Source organism: Ornithorhynchus anatinus, chromosome X3 (genome assembly GCF_004115215.2).
Source record: "Ornithorhynchus anatinus isolate Pmale09 chromosome X3, mOrnAna1.pri.v4, whole genome shotgun sequence".
NCBI classification, from domain to species: domain Eukaryota; kingdom Metazoa; phylum Chordata; class Mammalia; order Monotremata; family Ornithorhynchidae; genus Ornithorhynchus; species Ornithorhynchus anatinus.
Genome location: NC_041751.1, coordinates 16,426,964 through 16,449,328, shown reverse-complemented (window position 1 = coordinate 16,449,328; position 22,365 = coordinate 16,426,964). Strand labels below are relative to the sequence as shown.

Here is a 22,365-nt window from a genome sequence, read left to right as displayed (position 1 = left end):
TGAGTGAATTCTCTTGCACAATCCGAATGAGTTGAGAGCTGATGTGAGGGGAAGGGTGAAAGAAAGTCAAATACTGGGGGGGGAGTTAACAGAGGAACCCATAATGTAAGAGAAGAAAGTCTGAGCATAGCTAAGCTTCTTAAATATATTTCTCACGAGAGCGACGACGATCGTCCCTAGCCGTATCCTAAATCTTCTTCCATTACTGACAGGACCGAAAACAAGTCTATTATTGGGGGTATAGGCTGTGCTGGATATATTCAAATAACGAAACGACTTTTAGAACACCGTTCCGAGCCTGGAAGTTACCTTAGGTAAGTGATTTACCCTTGAGATCTGGTTTAACTACTAGGACTTTTGTCTATTCTATTACGCATGACGATAACTGTATTTGATTTAGAGGTTTGAGGGGTTTGCAGATGACCGTGGTTCCAGCAGTGACATGCAGCTTGGAAATAATTGTTCGGAATTTCATTTCTTTTATTACCCATCACCTCCACTCTGCCATCCATCAGGGACAAAAAAGAAGAAAACGTTTGTTCTGGAGGCGCTGCAAAGCCTTTACCTGAACTCACAATCAGAGTTTTGGTTCTTTTTCTTTAGTTCAAGGACTAAATAGCACATATTTTTTAAAAAAGGACGTCCGGGTACATGTCCATCGGGTAAAAAAAAATCATACTCGAAAATTAAACCTCAGCTTCTGAAGGTTTTCTTTTTTCTTTTGGAAGTGATAGGCAAAAAAAGAAAATCATTGGCTTTGCTTTTAGACACATTTGACAAATCTAAGTAATTTTCTAAGCCAAAATAAAAAGTAACCATATCTCTATGAGTTTTGTTGATGATATCTGGCTCAGTGGAAACAGCCCGGGCTTGGGAGTCCGAGGTCATGGGTTCGAATCCCGGCTCCGCCACTTGTCAGCCGTGTGACGGTGGGCAAGTCACTTCACTTCTCTGGGCCTCAGTTACCTCATCTGTAAAATGAGGATGAACTGTGAGCCTCACGCGGGACAACCTGATGACCCCGTGTCTACCCCAGCGCTTAGAACAGCGCTCGGCACATAGAAAGCGCTTAACAGATACCAATATTATTATTTACTAAGGGATTTACGATGTGTTAACCACCGTTCAAAGTGCTGGGGGGGGGGGGGGGGGACGACGACAACTGTATGAGGTTGGACAGAGGTCCTGTCCTACATGGGGCTCAGTGTCTAAATTGGAGGGAGGACGATTTAGTCTCCATTTTCCAAATGAGGTAACTGAGGCCCAGAAAAGTCAAGTGACTTGCCTAAGGTCACACACGCAACAGGCAACTGGCGGAGCCCACATCAGAACTCAGGTTCTCTGACCGCTCGGCCTCTGCTCTTTCCAGTCTGCTAGGCGGCTTCTGGGTGGCTTAGAGAATACGTTCGAATGCCTGGCAGATCATCAGATTGAATAAATAGGAGCTGTTGTTGAAAAACTACTGAAAACGACCCGAACCCGCCTCTTGATTCACTACTGAGAGTACAGAAACGATAGGAATCATTGCGATCGTTACGCTCTGACCACGATGTCGGTCAATCAGTTGGTATTTAGTGAATTCCACGTGCAGAGCAGCGCACTAGCCACTTGGGAGAGTACAACAGAGCAACACAACGGATACATTCGCTACCCTCGGTGAGCTCACAATCAAGAGGGGGAGGCAGATATTAATGTCAAGAAATAATTTACATCTATCTAAGTGCTGTGGTGCAGGCACGGTGCTTAGCACAGCCAGGAACAATCTAATCAGATCGGGCACGGTCTGAGTGGGAGGGAGAACCGGTCCCTTATTCCTATTTTTACAGAGGAGGAAACCGAGGCACAGAGAAGTGACTTTCCCACTAGCCCCAAGACCCGACAGAAGGCAGGTCAGGGATTAGAACCCATGCCTCCCGACTCCCGGCTCTGTACTCTTCCCACTGCCTGAGTGGCCAGAGCCTTCTGGATTCCTTTCCTAGAATGCGCTCGGAGCCCAGGTTTGGAAGCAGGCTTTCCTGCTAATTCTTCGACGCAAAAACGGAGACGGGAGTCGATGAAGCCAGGTCAGCAGGTTCTCCACTCCCAACGGAATCACTGGGGGGCTGAGGGGAGGCGGCATGGACCCCTGGAGAGAGCACGGGGCTGAGAGTAGAAGATCTGGGTTCTAGTCTGAGAAGCAGCATCCATGGCTCAGCGGAAAGAGCCCGGGCTTTGGAGTCAGAGGTCATGGGTTCCGATCCCGGCTCGGCCACCTGGCGGCTGTGTGACTTTGGGCAAGTCACTTCACTTCTCGGTGCCTGTTACCCCATCTGTAAAATGGGGATTAAGACTGAGCGCCCCGCGTGGGACCACCTGATTCCCCTCTGTCTACCCCAGCGCTAAGAACAGTGCTCGGCACATAGTAAGCGCTCAACAAATACCGACATTATTATGATTAGTCACAGTGGTGCTGGGGGAACCCAGGAAAGCCACTTAACCTCTCTGGCCTCAACTTCCTCTTGAGCAAAATAAGGATGCAACATCTGCCCCGGGCCTACCTCAGAGGGATGTGGTGAAGATAAGACGGGATAAGGAACGCAAGTGCTGCAAGCTTTTGGAAAACGAGAGCGCTCGCCAACTTCCTCTCCCAGCTGACCGCCAGGTCTACCTTCACCCGTGACCAGTTGAGCACAGAGGCTGGACAGCAGCGGGTGGATCCACGCACGTTGGGTTGGACGCAGCCCCCGTCCCACATGCGACTCACAGTCGCGCCATTTTACAGTTGAGGTGACTGAGGCCCGGAGAAGTTAAGTGACTGGCCCAAGGTCACGCAGCAGAAAAGTGGCGGAGCGGCAAATAGAGTCCGTGACCTCCTGACTCCCAGGCCCGTGCCCTATCCGGTACGTCATGCTGCTTCAATAAAAGGCACAGTAAAAATACAGGTTACCTAGGCTTGTCATTCATGGATTCCATCTTTGTTCTGAGGGCCCAACTCGGGCAGAACTGTCAAATCCAGTCTCCCAATCATTTTCATTTCCAAGTGATGCTTCTTTATAAAACTGCACGCTTGCTTTTTCATGGATTACCGGGATCATTTAAGAGGAGTCGGTGAGAAGCGGCGTGGCTCAGGGGAAAGAGCCCGGGCTTGGGATTCAGAGGTCATGGGTTTGAATCCCGGCTCTGCCACTTGGCAGCTGTGTGACGGTGGGCGAGTCACTTCACTTCTCTGGGCCTCAGTGCCCTCATCTGTAAAATGGGGATGAACTGTGAGCCTCTCGTGGGACGACCTGATTAGCCTGTATCTCCCCCAGCGCTTAGAACAGCGCTCTGCACATAGTGAGCGCTTAACAAATACCCACGTTATTATTATTATTATTATTATCTCCTATGGGTAGGGCACCGTACGGAATGCCTGGGGCGTGTGAGCATTAAACCGAATGTCTACTGGGTGCCAAGCACTGCGGTGGATGCCTTCTCGGTGCAAAGGAGTGTAGCAAACATCACCTGTATGAGGACACTGTGCTAAATACTTGGGAGGAATACATCAAAAGCCACAGAAACAGAGTCCTCTGGACTCCAGGAGCTTACAGTCTAAGTGAATTTCTCAACGGTTTGCCTTCAAGAGGCTATCATGGTATTTGTTAAGTGCTTCCTATGTGCCAGACACTGTTCTGAGCACTGGGGCAGAGACAAGGCAATCAGGTTGGCCCACGTGACAGTCTTATAGACTCATAGTCTTAATCCCCATTTTACAGATGGGGTAACTGAGGCAAAGAGCAGTTAAGTGCCTCGCCCAAGGTCACACGGCAGACCAGAGGTGGAGTTGGGATCAGAACCCACGTCCTCTGACTCCCAAGCCCGCGTTCTTGCCACTAGGCCACGCTGCTTCTCCGCTTTTGTCATTTTCAGAGTTCGGTCTCCTGGGCCCCGTAGGGTGAACCCTAAAGGTCAGTCTATCTTCATCCAGAAGACCAGTCCCAGAGGGACCGAGTGCCTTCATTCGCCTTCCAATCAATCAATTGTATTCCAATCAATAGCATTTATTGAGCGCTTACTGTGTGCAGAGCACCGTACTAAGCCCTAGGGAGGATACCCTATAGCGGAGTGGGAGCTTATAAGTTTATGGTTAATATAATGTATTGGGGAATAAACTTATTGTGGAACTTAAATTCGTTTTTTGGCTAAAGATGTATTCCCTTCCCACAGGGACCTTCCAGTCCAGAGGGCATCCGCCCATGCGGGAGAGACCAGCGGCACCCGTTCTTCGGGGGGGGGGGGGGGGGGGGTCCCAATCTCTTTCATCCGGTACCGTCTCTTTTCAGAGCGCTCACTCTGACCACCGATTTGTCTTAGCTGCTTTAAGTGGAACACAGAGAGGTGTCCTTCTAGGTGAGCGGACTGATTTATTCTAAAATGCACTTTAGCAAATACACTGCCAATATTTTCTCCTCTGCCCAACACACGTCGTTTTTCCAGAGCTAACTGAAGGAGGAATTACGTTACACGACATCCACGTAGCCAAAAAAAAAAAAAAAAAAAAAGGCCTAAAGGCTAGGGATCATTTGGCTTTCGTGTTTCCTGTGGGACTCTTTCTGAATCGTTCCATTTTGGGGTTCAATCGGCGTTAGTACGGTGCAAACCGCCGTGTTAAATGCCAGGACGAATGCAATCTAGGGTAAGAGAGGTAAGAAGCAACAGGGTCTAGTGGATACAGCACGGGCCTGAGAGTCGGAAGGATCTGGGTACGAATCCTTGTCTGCTGTGTGACCTTGGCCAAGTCGCCTCACTTCTCTGTGCCTCAGTCTCTCGTCCGTAAAATGGGGATTAAGACCGCGAGCCCCACGTGGGGCAGGGACCGTGTCCAACCCGGTTTGCTTGTATTGGCCCCAGCGCTCGGTACAGCGCCTGGCACGGGACAAGCACTTAATGGACTACCACGGTTATTATTAGTATTATTGTTGCTAGGGCCCCTGGAACCCTAGTGGGCTTCCAGTCTGTATGGAACACAGTGCTCAGCACACAGTAACTACTTCACAATGCCCTGCGCAATCAAGTCACTTTAAATAAGCTTTGGAGGCAACTACGCTTTCAAGAGTTGACGGCTTCCATCCGAAGTGCCGCTCAGGATCCCGTGTGGCGGGCAAGGACTACAGACAAGAGCCGAGGAATCAACGCCACCGGCATGACGACTCCCCCCGCGGGTCACCGCGTGGAAAAAGATGACGGCAGAGATGGCTGTACGGCTGCTATACGGGAGCCGAGCGGGGGGCCGGAGAGGCAGCAGGACTAAAGATTCAAAGATGACATGGGGTGGGAGGAAGCGAAGTCTTTCTACCGCAGCAGCAAGCTGTTGGGAGGAGAAGCAGAGGGCCTGGTCCGGCCCAGGGAAACGGAGCATAGGCCTTGTAGTTCCAAGGATCTGGGTTCTAATCCTGCCTCCGTCACTTGTCTGCCGTGTGACCCTCGGTAAGGCCCTTAACTTCTCTGGGCCTCCTTAACCTCCTCCGTAAAATGGGGATTAAGACCGTGAGCCCCATGTGGGGGACAGACTGCGTTCAACCTGATAAGATTATAGTACCCTGCTGCTCGGTAGAGTGCTGGGAATGTAGTACGTGCTGGATAATGACGACGACAAAACGAGTTACACCGACCGACCGCTCCGGTGTGCTTGTGTCTCAGGAGAGAAGTGAAACTCACTGAGCCTTCCCCAGTTAAGCTCTCTTCTTCCCATCTCTCTCGCTCCCTCTCTCTGTGACCTTTGGGCATTCGGTACTGGCCCTCCCCTCGGATCCACAGCATTTACGCACACATCTACAAAACCGATATTATAAATTATTCATATTAACGTCTGTACCTCCCTCTGTACTGTAAGCTCGCTGCGGGTAGGGAACGTCTCTGCCAACTCTGTTGTACTGTACTCTTCCAGGTGGTTAGTGCTGTGCTCCGCATAGAGTGAACGCTCAATTAATGCCACCGACGATTATAATGATAGAGCAGAGACTTGGAGACGATGACAGTTCTAAGAGCAAAAGGAGTAAACGGCACCACCTCTGCGCACTGGGTTTCCTGGATGCCTGCTCGGTGCAGAGCGCTGTATGAGGCATTTGGAGACGGCACAACTGATGCAAAAGGCACATTACCTGCCCTTGGAGAGCTTCGAATCTACTGCTGGAGATGCAGTCTTTCCGTGAGAGAGCATGACCTCTTACTTCTGATAACGCCTCTGATTGTTGTTGGTGAATGAATGGAACCTTACGGAATGTGACTCTGCCGATAAATGTAGTATTTTGATTATTTTGGAGGTCTTCTACAGCTAAGAAATGATTAAAATGTACCACGCGAGGCCCCATTATTAAGCTACATTCAGAAATCATGACAAAAAACTGATTTACGATATGGAAATAATTTTACGCCATAGTATTACATTGTACATAATCATATGTTCAGGAAGGTCGCGATGAAATACGCAGAAGATAATTATGTAGATACATTGGAATGATGAGAGAGTTTGACTGATGTCTTACCGCGGTACCTAAATGAAATAGAATCTGTAATTGTGTTCGAGAATGTAACAGCGAAACCGGTTTTTTATGAAAATGCACGTCATGCAAATTCCATTTGGAAAAATAATGACTTTTCAATACTTTATTTCACCAAGTTTCTTCTTCCTGTTATGTTTCATATTGATGCCGAATGTTACAGCAAATAAAATTCATGACTGAGGAGAAAGTAATTATACCCCCCCAGAACATTAAATATCAGATGATTCAAATGACATCTTCCTGTCCAGATGGGTTTTGTCAATCGATTCATCATGCTTTATAAATGGCAAGAACAGAAGGTATATCATGAGGATATAAGTCCTTTAATAAACAGAACGTAGTTATAGCACGTACTGAACACTCACTGGGCGGGGAACAATCGCCACCTCCATTTTACAGATGAAGAAATGCAAGCGTAAAGAAATGAAATGACTTTCCCAAGGTCACACGGCCGGTGAGTAGAAGTACCGGGATTAGAACTTCAGTCCTCTGACTCTCGGGCACACGCTCTCTCCACCAGGCCCCGACGCTTTTTAATGATATACAGAAGTATCGGGAATAAAACGCACTCTAAGAATCTACGTAAATCTGGACCGATAATGAAAGGTTTTGAATTTCTGGGCCACCTACAAATTCCGTACTTGATTCTCCAAGTCTGTCAAGGGCATCTTGCGTAACCACACTAGATATCATTAGATTCGCTCATTAGATCCGCCTTTATCTACTCCCAAATTGAAACGGGCTTTAATCTCTCCATTTAAGGCAGTCCAAATATTTCCAAGGCTGAGGAAGAGAGGGAGCGAGGTATTAAAGCAGAGTAAACTCTGCCGCTTTCTCTTGAAATCAGAAAGTGCCGTGAGTAGAACCAACGTGAAAATTAAATTTTGTTATCTCAAAAGAGGGCTAACATAACAGCACGATAATGGGGGATGACTCTAATTATTCAAGCTATTTACTGAAAAAGGGAAAGCTATCCTTTTAATACTGGGAGCCGTACACTTTGATCACAGTTCATTATATTTGTTCTCAATCTTCTGTAATCCACATTCCAAATAGGATGGAAAAAGAAGCAGTTATCAAAGGGATTTGAGTCTTGAAAAGAGCCTTCAGAGAACAAATAAGAGGCAAAACTCCTCTGGCCTTCACATGTATAAGCTCAGTCCAAGACAAATGATTTCAGCCCCACCACTTCACTGCTCCTAAGAGAACAATGAGTTCCGTATTGCTGAAGAATACGTGTGTGTGTGTGTGTGTGTGTGTGTGTGGGTGTGAAGTTAACACTTACGCAATTTTGCCCAAAAGCTTGTGAAAGGTGACATTGCTGCTGGGGAGACTGAATCTGGAAGCAGCGCGGCTCAGTGGAAAGAGCCTGGGCTTCGGAGTCAGAGGTCATGGGTTCGACTCCCGGCTCTGCCGCTTGTCGGCTGCGTGACTGTGGGCGAGTCCCTTCACTTCTCTGTGCCTCAGTTACCTCATCTGTAAAATGTTACCTCACATGGGACAACCTGATGACCCTGTATCTACCCCAGGGCTTAGAACAGTGCTCTGCACATAGTAAGCGCTTAACAAATACCAACATCATTATTATTTGAGCAACGGACAAACTGGGTGAATAAAATCTATGGTTGGGCGCCTTTCAGGCCCCTTGCCATGACGGGGGAGGCACTCACTGCACCCTTTAATCGAGCTGCATGGACCCTAGGAACACAGTTTCACAGAAAGCGGGAAGGACATTCTTAGAGAATGGTCCTAAAGAGCTGAGTGCCCAATTGGAGGAGGAGAGAGAGAGGAGAGGGTCCAACGTGACATGTGAAACTTTTAATTGTGGAGTAGGGGCGATGGACGGCACTGAGTCGTTCACACTCTCTCACCAGATTCTCCCTTCGTTTCAAGATGGTGGGCAAAAGGAAGGGCTGTGGTCTGATAATGATGTTGGTATTTGTTAAGCGCTTACTATGTGCAGAGCGCTGGTCTAAGCGCTGGGGTAGATACAGGGTAATCAGGTCGTCCCACGTGAGGCTCACAGTGAATCCCCATTTTACAGCTGAGGAGACTGAGGCACAGAGAAGTGAAGGGACTCGCTCACAGTCACACAGCTGACAAGTGGCCGAGCCGGGAGTCGAACCCATGACCTCTGACTCCGAAGCCCAGGCTCTTTCCACTGAGCCACGCTGCTTCCCTAATGTCACTAGTGTCTTCCCTGGTGTCTGATGTCACTCTAAGGAACAGCTCAGTGAATCCTTATCAGAAGATACCCCTGGTTGCTTCCCTATTCCATAATCCATTAATAGGTATGAATTGAAGGTTGGCTTTTGCGAAGTTGGAAGGCCTTTTCTGCTTTTGGGGGAAGGATCACCGAATATACGTCTACATACGTCTTTTAAAAAAATCTTCTAAGAGCACACACGTGTACTTTACTGTTTTTCTCTTTCTTTGGAAATCTATCATTTTTTCTACTCTCTTTTAAAAAGTCAGTTGAGAATGCTAATGCACATACGTGACAGTAAGAAAGTCCCTGCCAACAGCCTCGAGTCCACTAGGTTCCCAGGTGTTTTTCGGGCAAATGTATCTTTTCTATGCTTTTGACATTATATTTCCCCTGAATCTAGGAATGTCATATTTTAGACGTTCTTACATATGAGACCGAGGAAGCAGACCGAAAACTAGCTGGCTAACGTAGGCGGAGACGAGGGAAAGAGATATCAAGCCAACCGCTTCCTGGGTCACGGGATTACGGCCGACATCGGTGCCGCGCTGAGGTCTCTTCGGTCGTCCATAAGAGCAGCTTCGCCTTCAGTCTGCAATGGGCCGCAGCCTTGACTGTCCGCTCACCTGTTGCACTCCGAATCCCGGGGGGAGGGAACACGCTTGCAAGGATGCGAATCAGACTATAAACCCGTCCTCTAGACTGTAAGCTCGTTGTGGGCAGGGAACCCGTCTGCTCTATTGCTGCGTCGTCCTCCCGCAGGTGCTTAGTACGGTGCTCTGCACATGGAAAGCGCTCTATAAACGCGACTGATTAGTTGATCCGAGTGGCTTGGGGCTACCATCAGTTCCTCCACACGGTTTCTCGGTTCTGGTGTGTCGGATCCTAAACTCCTCCTTGGTGGGAGCAGAAGCAGCAAGGTATAGTGGATAGAGAAGCCGCGTGGCTTAGTGGAAAGAGCACGGAATTGGGAGTCAGAGGGCGTGGGTTCCGATCCCGGCTCTGCCACTTGTCTGCTGGGTGACCTTGGGCAAGTTACTTAACTTCTCTGTGCCTGTTACCTCCTCTGTAAAAATGGGGATTAAAAAATGTGAGCCCCACGTGGGACAACCTGATGACCTTGTATCTACCCCAACGCTTAGAACAGTGCTCTGCACATAGTAAGCGCTTAACAAATACCCTAATTATTATTAGAGCTCGGGCCTGGGTGTCAGAAGGTCAGGGGTTCTAATTCTGGCTCCACCACTTGTCTGCTGTGTGACCTTGGGCAAGTCACTTCACTTTTCTGGGCCTCAGTTACCTCACCTATAAAATGGGGATTGAGATCGCGAGCCTAATGTGGTCCAACCCAATTAAGTTGTATCTACCCCAGCGCTCAGAACGGTGCTTTGCACATAGTAAATGCTTAACAAATAACATTATTATTTATTATTATGGGAGACTCCATGCAAGCAAAATCTCACAGTAAGATTCATTATTCTTGCAACATCATAACGACAACAACAGTATTACCATCACATTACATCAACGCCCCACTGCTTAGTACGGTGCTTGGGACATAGTAAGTGCTTAACAGATGCCATATTATTATTATTATTATTATTTTTCTTAGGCTATAGTTTAATAGGACTACCTTCGAACAAATCACAACCCAGGTGACACTACATGAACCAGCTGTCGGAACACCAGGTGTTTTGATTCAATCCACCGAGGGAGATCCACGAAAAAGGAATTCCCTCTCGAACTGGTGTTTCTCAAAGAACCGGGGTCACAGAGGAGATGTTTCCTGTTGATTAGCTTCAAAGTGGCCATCTGTCCGGACCACAAAACTACTGCGCCAGCTTGGCAGTCCAAATCAAGAACCAAAATCGATACAATATGGCAGGTCGGGGATGGGTCACACGCCAGGGCTGTGATGGGGAACACAAACAGCAGATGCTCACAGCATGTGTTTCATGACCAAGGGCTGCTTAAACCTTTCACATTTGGCGTTAACACCCAAAACCCACATCCCAGAAAAACCTCCCTCAACAAGGGCGAAGAAAGTCAATTGGACTGGAAATCGAAAGGACCATCTCGTTCAAGAAACAATAAAGCCAAGAAAGCAATTTCTTAATTCTGCATGTTCCGTGCGAACGTGTACACATCACATGAACCTTAAGCTCCTTTTCAGATGTAAGCCACGCCTCTGGAGAGTTTATTAGGCTTGATTATGCCCCTTAAACATTCATAAATATTTATACCCCAGCTGATGTTCTAGATGCGATCTTTCAGAGTCTAATATAAATAGGCCGCGAAAAAGGCCAGTGAGGGAATTTGAAATTAGCAATTAGTCATCCAAACATATCGCACTAAATACTTAAATCTAAGTCATTTAGCTCACTTCCCAACTCCAATACGTAATGATATTTTGGGGATTCATAACTCCACCATAATCTCTAAAACCGACCAGATGAATAATTAATAGGGTTTTTCTTTATTAAGTGCTCCTTCAAGATGCCAAGGGCATCATACTCCTGATTAAAATGCAGGGCAATTAAAAAGGAATATGATAAAAGTTATGATGAATAGATCAAATGTTAAATACTGAATAACTGGCAATTTCCAAACGCCCCCCCCGCCCCCCCGTCATATTTGTTTAAAGTAACAACTGCTTCATGAATCATCTGCTTTTAAGGGATACAATGGTCCTACTGGCCATTAAAACATACAAATCGAGACGCAGAGGTGGAGATGCATAAGTGATCCCAGGCCTAAATGGTTTCTTCCCAAAACTCAGTCCTGGAGATATCAGTGCCAGGGTTAATTTGGTTCCTCCCTACTATGTGTGTGCGATTCCCTGTGACCTGGCCTAAAGTAAGGGTCCCATCTGACTATTCCACAGGGTCGGCTTGGCAGAGAGAAGTCAGACGATCCGCCCAGTGCCAAGTTTAGCAGGGTTAATCATGATGATGATAATAACTGTGGTATTTGTTAAGCACTTACTTTGCGCCGGGCACTGTATTAAGCACTGGGGCGGAGACAAGCAAATCGGGTTGGACTCAGTCCCTGTCCCACGTGGTGCTCACAGTCTCAATTCCCATTTTGCAGATGAGGTAACTGGGGCCCAGAGAAGTGAAGTGACTTGCCCAGGGTCACATAGTAGACAAGTCACCTTCTTGCTCCCAGGCCAGTGCTCTACTCACTATACTGTGCTGCAAAGCTGAACCTTCCCATCTTTCGTAATTGCGTTGGATCCATTCTATCACACGGCCAGGAAGGCTCATTCAACACGGGTCCCCATCACAGTCTTTGCTTCTTCCCCTTAGGAATATTCTTAAAAGGAAAACTTATCAGATAAAAGAGGGTCACTATCACAAGTAATTCTTGGGTTGTCTGGGGTTTAATAATACTTACGCTATCCATGGTATTATGCTTGTGCCTAACCCTAGGTAATAATGATAATGGTATTTGTTAAATTCCTTTTCTATGCCAAACAGCGTGCTAAAGACTGGGGTCAATACAGGGAAATTAGAACGGACTCCATCTCAGTCCCAAATGGGGTTCATAGTCCAAGAGGGTGGGAGGACCCCCCTTAGTACCTTATCCTCATATTACAAGTGAGGAAACTGAGATGGAGGGAAGTTAAGTGAAAAGCAGCGTGGCCCAGGGGAAAGAACACAGGTCTGGAAGTCAGAGGGCCGGGCTGCTAATCCCAGCTCTGCTACTTGTCTTCTGTGTGACCTTGGGCAAATCGAAACTTCTCCATGCCTCGGTCGTCTCATCTGTAAAATGGGGATTAGGAGTCTGAGCCCCACGTAGGACATGGATCAGGTCCCACCTGACTTGCTTGTATCCATGCCAGCGCTTAATACAGCAACTGGAACCTTGTAAGCACTTAACTTAGACACTAGACTGAAAGCTTGTCTTCCTAGACTGTAAGCTCATTGTGGACAGGGTATATGTCTCTTTATGGTTATATTTTAGTCTCCAAAGCGCTTAGTACATTGCTCTGCAAGAGTAAGCACTCAGTAAATACAGCTGACTGACAACAAATACTAATGGAAAAAAAAAGTGACTTGCCCAAGGTCATACAGCTGGTAAATGGACAAGTCCTGTGTTCTCTCCCCTACACCACCCTTACCTCTGGCAGGGAAAATGGACTCCACGGGCACTGAAAATTAAAGCATCGTGCTCCCTAAGTTGTCTTGTACCCAGGTCCTCAACTCACCCTTACCTCAGACTAGTGGACCTGGCAATCAGTCAATCGACGGTATTTACCCAGTACTCACTGTGTGCAGAACACTGCACTAAGCACTTGGGAAAGTGCAAACCGACAGAGTCGGAAGAAGCAATCTCTGCCTACCAGAAGCCCACTCTCTACACTGTAAGCGAAGGGGGAAAGTTAAAACAATTTTCACCATGAAACAAGACATGAGGGAAGTAGAATGAGAGAAAAAAGAGAATGGAGATTATCAAGGAATGTGCTTCCTGAGGTTTGCTGATGGGGAGGGAATTCTCCAACAAATCCCGCCTTCCCACTTGATCCATTTTCCATGGAATTAGAGTGTTGATCAAATTATTCATAACAATAATAATAATCATATCGATGGTGGTAATCGTTAAAGCACTTACTAAGTGCCAGGCACTAGATTAAGTGCTGGGAGGGATGCAAGCAAATAGGGTTGGACAGAGTCCTTGTCCCACCAGGGGCTCACAGCCTTAATCCACATTACACAGATGAGGCAATTGAGGCACAGAGATGTTAAATAACTTGCCCAGGGTCACACAGCAGAAATGTGGAGGAGCCAGGATTAGAACCCAGGTCCTTCTGACTCCCAGGCCCACGTTCTATCCATGGATAGATTTATCATTTATCACCTTTAGTCGGCCTCCCCTGTCCTGTTTAATTTTAGATTATGAGGGACTCACGAGGCAAAGGAACTAAGTCTGATCATCACCTGGGCATTCTTTTTAGCCCTTTTCAGCAATGCTCTGCACCCAGGAAGTGCTTAGGAAATATTATTATTATATTTGCGAAGTGCTTACTATGTGTCAAACACTGTTCTACATGATGGAGTAAATACAGGTTGCTCAGGTCAGACACAGTCTTTGTCCCATATGGGGCAAAGCAGGAGGGAGAACAGGTACCAAATCCCCATTTTACAGATGAGGAACCTGAGGCTCAGTGAGGATAAGTGACTTGCCCCAGGTCACCGGAAGGTGAGCGATGGATCCAAGATTAAAATCCAGGTCCTCTGACTTCCAAGCCCTAGTTATCTTCACGAGGCCACAATGCTTCCCATCATTATTACTCTTAACACTGGCCGTCATAATGGAATATAACAAACAACGAGGCTACTGGGGTCGGGGACATTCAGCGCCTTCCATATTCTGCACAAAGAGAGCCTCTCCCTGTGTGGCCAAGATGAATAGAGCTGCCTGGGCATGGTTATTTTGCCACTGGAAAATTAAATTTAACACTTTCCACTTTCTTCCGAGGCGGTTATTGAAATCCAGGGAGTACAAGACTAGTTGGACAAAAGACTTTGGGGGCCCATATAGATGAGCTGAAACATTACGGGTAACACACGAGCCACTTAAGGGCACCGGATAAAACGTATCTCTTGATGGAAGATAACAGGTTGGCTTCCAAACAATCATTGGCGGGGCGGGGGGCTTTGATCCATCTGATCGATGGGTAGCGCGGGAAGGACCACTTCCAGAAGGCAAAAGCCGAAGCGTGGAGTTCACTTCTTGGGGCTAAGGCTTTCCCCGGACTGGCCGTCACTGATAAGGATGTGATCGAGGAGTTCGGGGTCCTTGCAATCTCATTAGCCGGATGTGCTGGGCGCTCTGAAACTTACCCACCAGCAGGATATTCACACCCACCGGCAACAGAGCAGTGGAGGAGAAAGCAATTTAAAAGTTCTTTAGGGAACTTTTGTACTTCAGGACAGATTCCAAATAACATTTGGCAACGCATAATATTTTCATTATTTCTTCAAAAGGTATGAAAAGTTCAACTTGGCATTGTTTTGAGGCAAAGTCTGACTAATGCTAAGCAGGGGATATTCCCTAGATAGGTGCTCCTGTCAAAATGATCTCCACTACATATCAGCACACAGCGCTTTATTGTCTTGCCTGTAATTTCCGAGGTGGTGGGTGGGAGAGAGAAGATAGAGAGACAGAGACAGAGAGGAGAGAAAGAGAAAGAGGACAGAGGAAAGAGAGCGGAGAGGAGAGAAGAAAGAGGGAGAGGGGAGAGGGAGAGGGAGAAGAGAGAGAGAGAAGGGAGAGTGGGAAGAGGAAAGGAGAGAGCATCCAGGGCAGCTGAGAACCCAGAGGATTTCACTTGCTGGCTTAAAATTTGTTGTTGGTGTGTAAATGTGACATTTTACATTTATCTATCTAGGGGAAAGCTACATACATTGACTGACCTTTCCTCATTTACTCCTCTGAAATAGTGGGTATATACTAATTTTCCATTACAGATTCTGTTCGTATGTTACCTAAAAAAATAGCGCTTTACATTTCTAACAGAACAAGGAGGGGAATAGAAACTGGAATTTTAAACCTGAGTCGTCCTCCCTCCCCCAGCTCTGAAAAATAAGCCCTGTGATTTCAGAAAGGTCTAGGGGCAATCCGCATCCACTGTCGACTGGTATCAGAAAATGGAGGCGAAGGAGAACTCTGTCCTTCTGGTGATCAGGATGACGTATTTGCAGTAGCTGGCCTCCACCCTGGGAAGTTTGGGGTCCTTGCTGGGGGTGCAACCTTTAGATGGAGCATTGAGCGCCCTACTGCCCTTCTTGTACTTATTACTTTCCTCAGCCTGGGTTGTTTTTAATCTTTAACTATTTTCCCGTGTCTGTCGCCAACTCTCCCAATCCCCTTGGTCCCTCTGAGGGCCAGGCACTGAGCTTTGCGGTCTGAATCTCTTCCAACACAACAGGCTCTGGCTGGACAGGGGAGTCACTATGACATTAATCCAGAACCTACCCCACGCTGATGGTTGACCCCGGGGGGGCCACACCCAAGACTACTAGATGCCCTTGATGATGAGCTGATTATTACTTATTTACATTAATAAGTAATGATGATAAAAATGATATCTAAGTACTCACTACGTGCCAAACACTGTAGTAAGTGCCGGGATAGACACCCAATAACTGGATCCCCATGGGACTCGCAGTCTAAATGAGGAGAACAGGAATTGATTCCCTGTTTTGCAGATGAGGGAACTGAGGCATAGGGAAGTGAAGCGACTCGCCTAAGGTCACACAGCAGGTACGCGTTTGAGTGTTTGCGACCGGATTAGAACCCAGTTCCTCTGCCTCCCAGGCCTGTGCTTTCTCCACTTAGCCCTGCTGTTTCTCAGGGGCTGAGTCAAGGTGGCTCTATCTGCCAATATTGTAGCAGTTAAACAAAGTGAGCTAATTTGACTGATTTCATTCAGTCAGCTTTGAAGTAAAGCCTCAAAGACTTTCTGTTCCCTTTTAGATCTCTTTGTTTGATGTGCTAGATTTCACTGAACAAAGAAACCGATAATCTACTTCCATTTAAAAGACACACAGGAGCTTCACCACCTCCTCGTTCCACCAGTACCTTCACACTTCATTTTATTTTTCTCCTGAATGATGTGTGTTTTAGTGCTAATGTTATTTATCCCTAGGCTTGTATCAGGAAGAGTCGTTTCCCATAATGTGCTTATTAAATGTTGGTTTTTAATTAAGAGACTTTGCACTACAAAAGATTTTCATCTGTGGAGAAGAGTTTAAACTGTTTCAATTTACTTGCAATTCTCACTTCAGGAAAAAAAAAAAAAAAACAACTTTCTGAATGACTACAGTTACCTTTATTATAAATGTTTTCCTGAATGCGGTCTTGTGAGAACCCTGCACAGAGCATTTTTTGTTTGTTTGTTTTGTTTTGGCTTTGAAAAAGCATGATTATTTGAATGGGACAAACAGAGAAGCAGTTTGGCCTCGAGGAAAGATCAAAACGCCTGAGGGTCAGAGGACTTGGGTTCTTTCTAATCCTGGTTGCCACTTGCCTGTCGTGTGACCTAGGGCAAGTCATTTAACTTCTCTTTGCAATTCAGTTTTCTCATCCGCGAAATGGGAATTCATTACCAGTTCTCCCTCCTACTTGAACTGTGAGCCCCATTTGGGAAAGGGACTGAATCCAAACTTGTGTCACAGCACTCAGAGCAGTGCTTGACACATAATAAGAAGAAGAAGAATACTGTTGGTATTTGTTAAGCGTTTACTATGCGCCAAGCACTGTCCCAAGCGCTGGGGTAGACACAGGGGAATCAGGTTGTCCCACGTGGGGCTCACAGTCTTCATCCCCATTTCACAGATGAGGGAACTGAGCCACCGAGAAGTCAAGTGACTCGCCCACAGTCACACAGCTGCCAAGTGGCAGAGCCGGCACTTGAACCCATGACCTCTGACTCCAAAGCCCGGGCTCTTTCCACTGAGCCACGCTGCTTCTCAGAAAGTGCTTAATAAATACCATAAAGATATCCACGTTCAGGGGGGGGCATTCTGTGATAGGCGAGGAGCTTAACCAAGGGGAAAGAGCATAAGACTGGGAGTCAGTACACCTGGGTTCCCAACTCCACCAGTGTTCTGCTGCGTGACCTTGAGCACGTCACTTAAACTACCTGGGTCTTAGTTACCTCTTCTGGCCTCTGCTTCTCAGTGTTGGGGATCGTACAGAATGATGAGAATTGACACTGGTCCACCACCATATCGATCCCACCCAGTGCAGGAAGACAGATACAGATGACAAGAATGAATTCTTAAAAGCAAACTACACAGGGAACATCTGTGTGGACGATTCTCAGGTGGCGCAGAGATCCTCTGCCCCACATTTCCATTCAAATAGGAAGTTCTAATTGATATTACCTAATGATGAACACATTCTGGTCACAGTCACAAATGGTAGAGGTAAACAGGGACATTTTGGGGGACTATATGTCAAAGGTAATTTTGAGCCCCTTTTGTCTGCAGACACTGTACTAACTGGTTGGGAAGGGCCAATAGAGTTAGTAGACATGACTCCCGCCCCTGAGGAGAGAAGCGGCGTGGCTCAGTGGAAAGAGCCTGGGCTTTGGAGTCAGAGGTCATGGGTTCGACTGCCGGCTCTGCCGCCTGTCACCTCTGTGACTGTGGGCAAGTCACTTCGCTTCTCGGTGCCTCAGTGACCTCATCTGGAAAATGGGGATTAACTGTGAGCCTCACGTGGGACGACCTGATGACCCTGTATCTCCTCCAGCGCTTGGAACAGTGCTCTGCACATAGTAAGCGCTTAACCAATACCAACATTATTACCTGCATGCTGAATGATCCTATATCTGTTGGTTTCATGATGCAAATGCTTTCAAAAGATTGATGCAAAATCTCAAGGAAGTCGGGACTGCAAATATTGGGGTAAAAACTACTATCAAAATGAGTCTCAGGAAACTCAGTCTTCATGCCAGTAGATACGATCACCATGGTAACTTCACATGTTTTCTTTTTTTTCCCCCCGCATTACCCCGTCCTCTTCCCCAACCCCTGCGGATTCCCCTCGGGTGCCCGTTTTAACAAGGAAATCGTTTTCTGTGAATATGCACCTGCTGTCAGCACCTCATTGATAGCAATTACCGGATACAATCTGCTTCCTCAGAATGCTTCTCAGAGGACTTGCAGCCACCCTCCGAGTGATCTTTCTAATGTCCCCAGAGACAAAGTTAATCTCTCTGTGTTTCCAGTTTTAATGTCACGGCTCTACGTTTCAGGACGGTGTTCATAAAGGTACACTTCTTAAGGCCAGCCAGGCATACACAGCACGACAAGAGCGAAGAGCGAGGATTAAAGTTTGCTATTTTCCCACCGAAAAGACTTTTGGTGGTTGCTGGCAACACCAAATGCCATAATCTCAATTCTTCAAGGCTTTCGCTTTAGGACCAATCCCGTGTGTAGTTCTGAGCAGATATCTTTCCAAATTACCCAGTTCATAGGAGTCGAGTTGATGTCTTTCTTTTTTTTTTTTTTTTTTTTTTAAAAAAAGGTCATAATCATGGTATTTACTACACACTTACGACATGTCAAGGGTAGTTCTAAGCCCCGGGGTGGAGCAAATCGATCAGGTTGGATACAGTCCCCGTCCCACGTGGGACTTACAGTCTAAGTAGGAGGGAACTCAGGAATCAAATCGCCATTTTACAGATGAAGAAACTGAGGCCCAGAGAAGTTAGGTGACTTGTCCAAGGTCACACAGCCGGGAAGCGGCGGAGCTGGGACCAGAACCCAGGTCCTCTAACTCCCCGCCCAGGCTTTTTCCCCGAGACTCATTTTGGACTCTGCTCTACACATGTTTCTTTTCTCTGTAGGACACAGTGGGTCATGTGAAAAGAGCACGGATGAGGCCTCAGGAGACACAACTGTGCCATTTGCCTGCTGTGAGAAGGCTTTCCCACCAATCCACTGTACCCAGCTCTGATGCTGGAAAATCTGTAACTGTAATCAGCAAGTCACAACTAGGAGAAGCAGCATGGCCTAGTGGAAAGAGCACGGGCCAGGGAGTCAGAAGATCATGAGTTCTAATCCCAGCTCCTCCACTTGTCCGCTGTGTGACCCAGGGCAAGTCACTTCACTTCTCTGAGCCTCAGTTACTTCATCTGGAAAATGGGGCTTGAGAGTGTGAGCCCCAAATGGGGACAAGGGACTGTGTCCAATCCGATTAGCTTGTATCCCCCCCAGTGCTCAGTTCAGTGCCTCGCACATAGTAAGAGCTTAACAAATACCATAATTATTATTAACAAATGCAATTATTATTATTAACTTCTCTGTGATTCAATTCCCTCTTCTGTGAAATGAAGATTCAATATCGATGGCCCTTCTTCCCATTTCAACCACGAGCCCCACTTGGAGAAGGGGCTTTATCTGACCTGATGAGTCCGTTATCAACCTCAATGAGGAGCACAGTGCTCGGCACATAGTAAGCATTTAAATGCCACTATCATCGTTATCGCCAATAAACTGTGTCTTCACACCAGATGATCAGAATGTTCAGTGGAAAGGTGTCTAGTATGGACTTGGAGAGAATGATCAGAGAATGGCATTTGCTGTTCTAATTAAAAGAATTGCCTGACACATGACACATGACCAATTCATAGAAAGAAAGCAACCCTGTATTTCTCACCTTTCAGTGGCAGAAAAATTTCGACAAAGTCTTCAGTTTTCAGATTTCAAGTCCCTTAAGATTAGAAGAGCTCCAAAGAGTGAAGATACTGGGGAACGAGAGATGGCTTTTTAGGTGTGCCAAAAAGAAGCCAAAGTCGCCCAAGCATTTAGTACAGTGCTCTGCACAGTGTAAGCGCTCCATAAATATGACTGAAAGGCTGGAAGACTGACTGAGGAGTTCCACAGTACTGTCAATGGGCTTGCCTTTCACTGAGGCATCAAGGGGCTCAGGAGAAGGAAGAAACGAAGGTTTGCGAACTGAGGTTTCTGGGCCCTCCTTCACCAGAATAGGTATAATTTGCTTTTGGAAGTTAAAAAGAGACAAGATTTCTGGAAGCGGATGAAATCTGCCTTTCTCCCCCTGACCCAGTACTCTCCTGCCTTTTTCTCATCTGACACTGCTGACACTGGGTGATGTCCATGTTTTGAAATCTCTTCTTAATGTCTTTCACGGGGTGATTTGCTTGAAATCTTTCCCGTAAAAAAATCCATCAGGCTGCCTCCGTAGAACAGCATGAAATGCCAATGGATACTCCTTATTAAGGATATCAATGAATAGTAGGACCACCTTGAATGAGTAGAGTGCCTTTGCACTTGAGCAGTGGGGAAAAACAGACTGAACCTTTTTTTTTTTTTTTAATAGAAAAATGATCCAAGCAGCCCAATGAAGTATGGACTAGAGTGGGGAGAGACAGGAGGCAGGGAGGTCAGTGAGGAGGTTGAATCAGTCATCACGGCGGGATAGGATAAATGCTTGGCTTAACATGGTAGCAGTTCAGATGGAGAAGGAAGGGCAGATTTTAGTCCTGTTGTGAAGGCTTAAGTGACAGGATTCGGTGACAGATTGAATACGTGGGCTGAATGAGGGAGATGAGACCAAGATAACGCCAAGGCTATGGGCTCGTCAGACAACCAGGGTGGTGCTGCTGTCTACAAGGACTGCTTGGGACATGTAAAATGTGAGCTGTCGGTGGCAGGAGGAAATGCTAGAACGAAAGAGAGACATCAGGTCTGGAGAGGGAGATTTAGGAACCATCCACATAGAGATGGTAGCCATGGGAGTGAATGAGTTCTCCAAGGGAGTGGCTGGAGACGGAGAATAGAAGGGGACCCAGAACTGAGGCTTGAGGGACTCCCACAGTTAGGGGGTGAGAGGGAGAAGGAGGAGCCCATGAAAGAGACTGAGAAAGGGCAGCCCAAGAGACAGCAGGAGAACCAGGAAAAGGCAGTGTCAGTGAAACCAAGGCTGGAAGATGTTTCCGGGAGAAGGGGGTGTTCCACGATGTCAAAGGCAACGGAGAGGTCGAGGAGGATGCGCATGGAATAGAGGCCATCTTCCGGTGGTTAAGGAGGATGGTTTCTGTTAAGTGAATCACTGGATTCCCAAAAGGATCTTGGTCTATTTTCCAAGAGAAACCAATCGTTATCACACGCAGATGTATAATTCTGTTCTGTATCAATACATTTTTAACAGGCTGTTATCAAAGAACCCTGTGCAGCCTCAGAGTCTGAACGGATAGTAGGTTTCGGGGTCTTCCTTTCTAAGTTAAATACATTATTTCATTCTAAACTATAAATGCATCACAGCAGTGAGTTCATTGTTTTTTTATTTTGTTAAATCATTTCGCTGAATTATGCTCCTATATTTATAAGCCCTTTAACTGTGTGGGTATTCAGAATCTCACAAGCATTCTTAACAGTTTATCCCAAATTATAGCTTATTCAAACAGATTTACTAGGATGACACAAAGGGTGTTTTATCAAAGATTCATTTTCCTCCATCACCAGTGATATCAGTCATTTAAGTTTGGCTATAGTGTAATCAATTAAAGCGCAGCACGCTGTGAGCAAAGTGAACCTAACCCATTAATTTAATCTATTTTAGCTCCTCCCGCTGGCTCAGAAATCATTTCTATGGTTACAAGGCATTTGTCAAAGTTTCTAATAGAAAAAAAACAACATCTCATGGGAGCTCGCCCTACGAAATAAAACCAACATATTTGGGGGAGGGAAAGGAGTGTGCCCTTCTCCACCTCCATTAGGAATGTTTTTCAATCTCACCAAACGGAAAGGAGCAAAATGGGCCAACACGCTTCTCACGTTTGGCAGACAAACCGCAGATATAACAGACGTATACATCGTCCTTCCCATCTGTTGTGGGATTAAGCCTATATGCTATCTGTCGCATCTTTCCTAGATTGGCAACTACGGTTGTTGAGCCGTAAGAGCCACGCATAGTACTCTGGTACTTCGCACCCGAGGACTGTCTACAGACCACCGTTTGTCGTACATTATGGTTTATTATCAACGACATCCCAGAGACAAATAGGCATGGGATAAAAGCAATTCCAGATAATTAATAGAACCCAGGAAAGGACAGAGAGTTCAAGGTAGACTACATGCTTTTAGCAGGATGAATGCT

General features: G+C 46.6%; 1 long non-coding RNA gene across 1 annotated transcript in view; it reads right to left on the bottom strand.

The window, feature by feature from the left end:
- The window catches only part of LOC114807674, a 108,219-nt gene that overhangs the window by 73,395 nt on the left and 12,459 nt on the right, over nt 1-22,365 (bottom strand). The gene's annotated exons all lie outside the window — the stretch shown is intronic.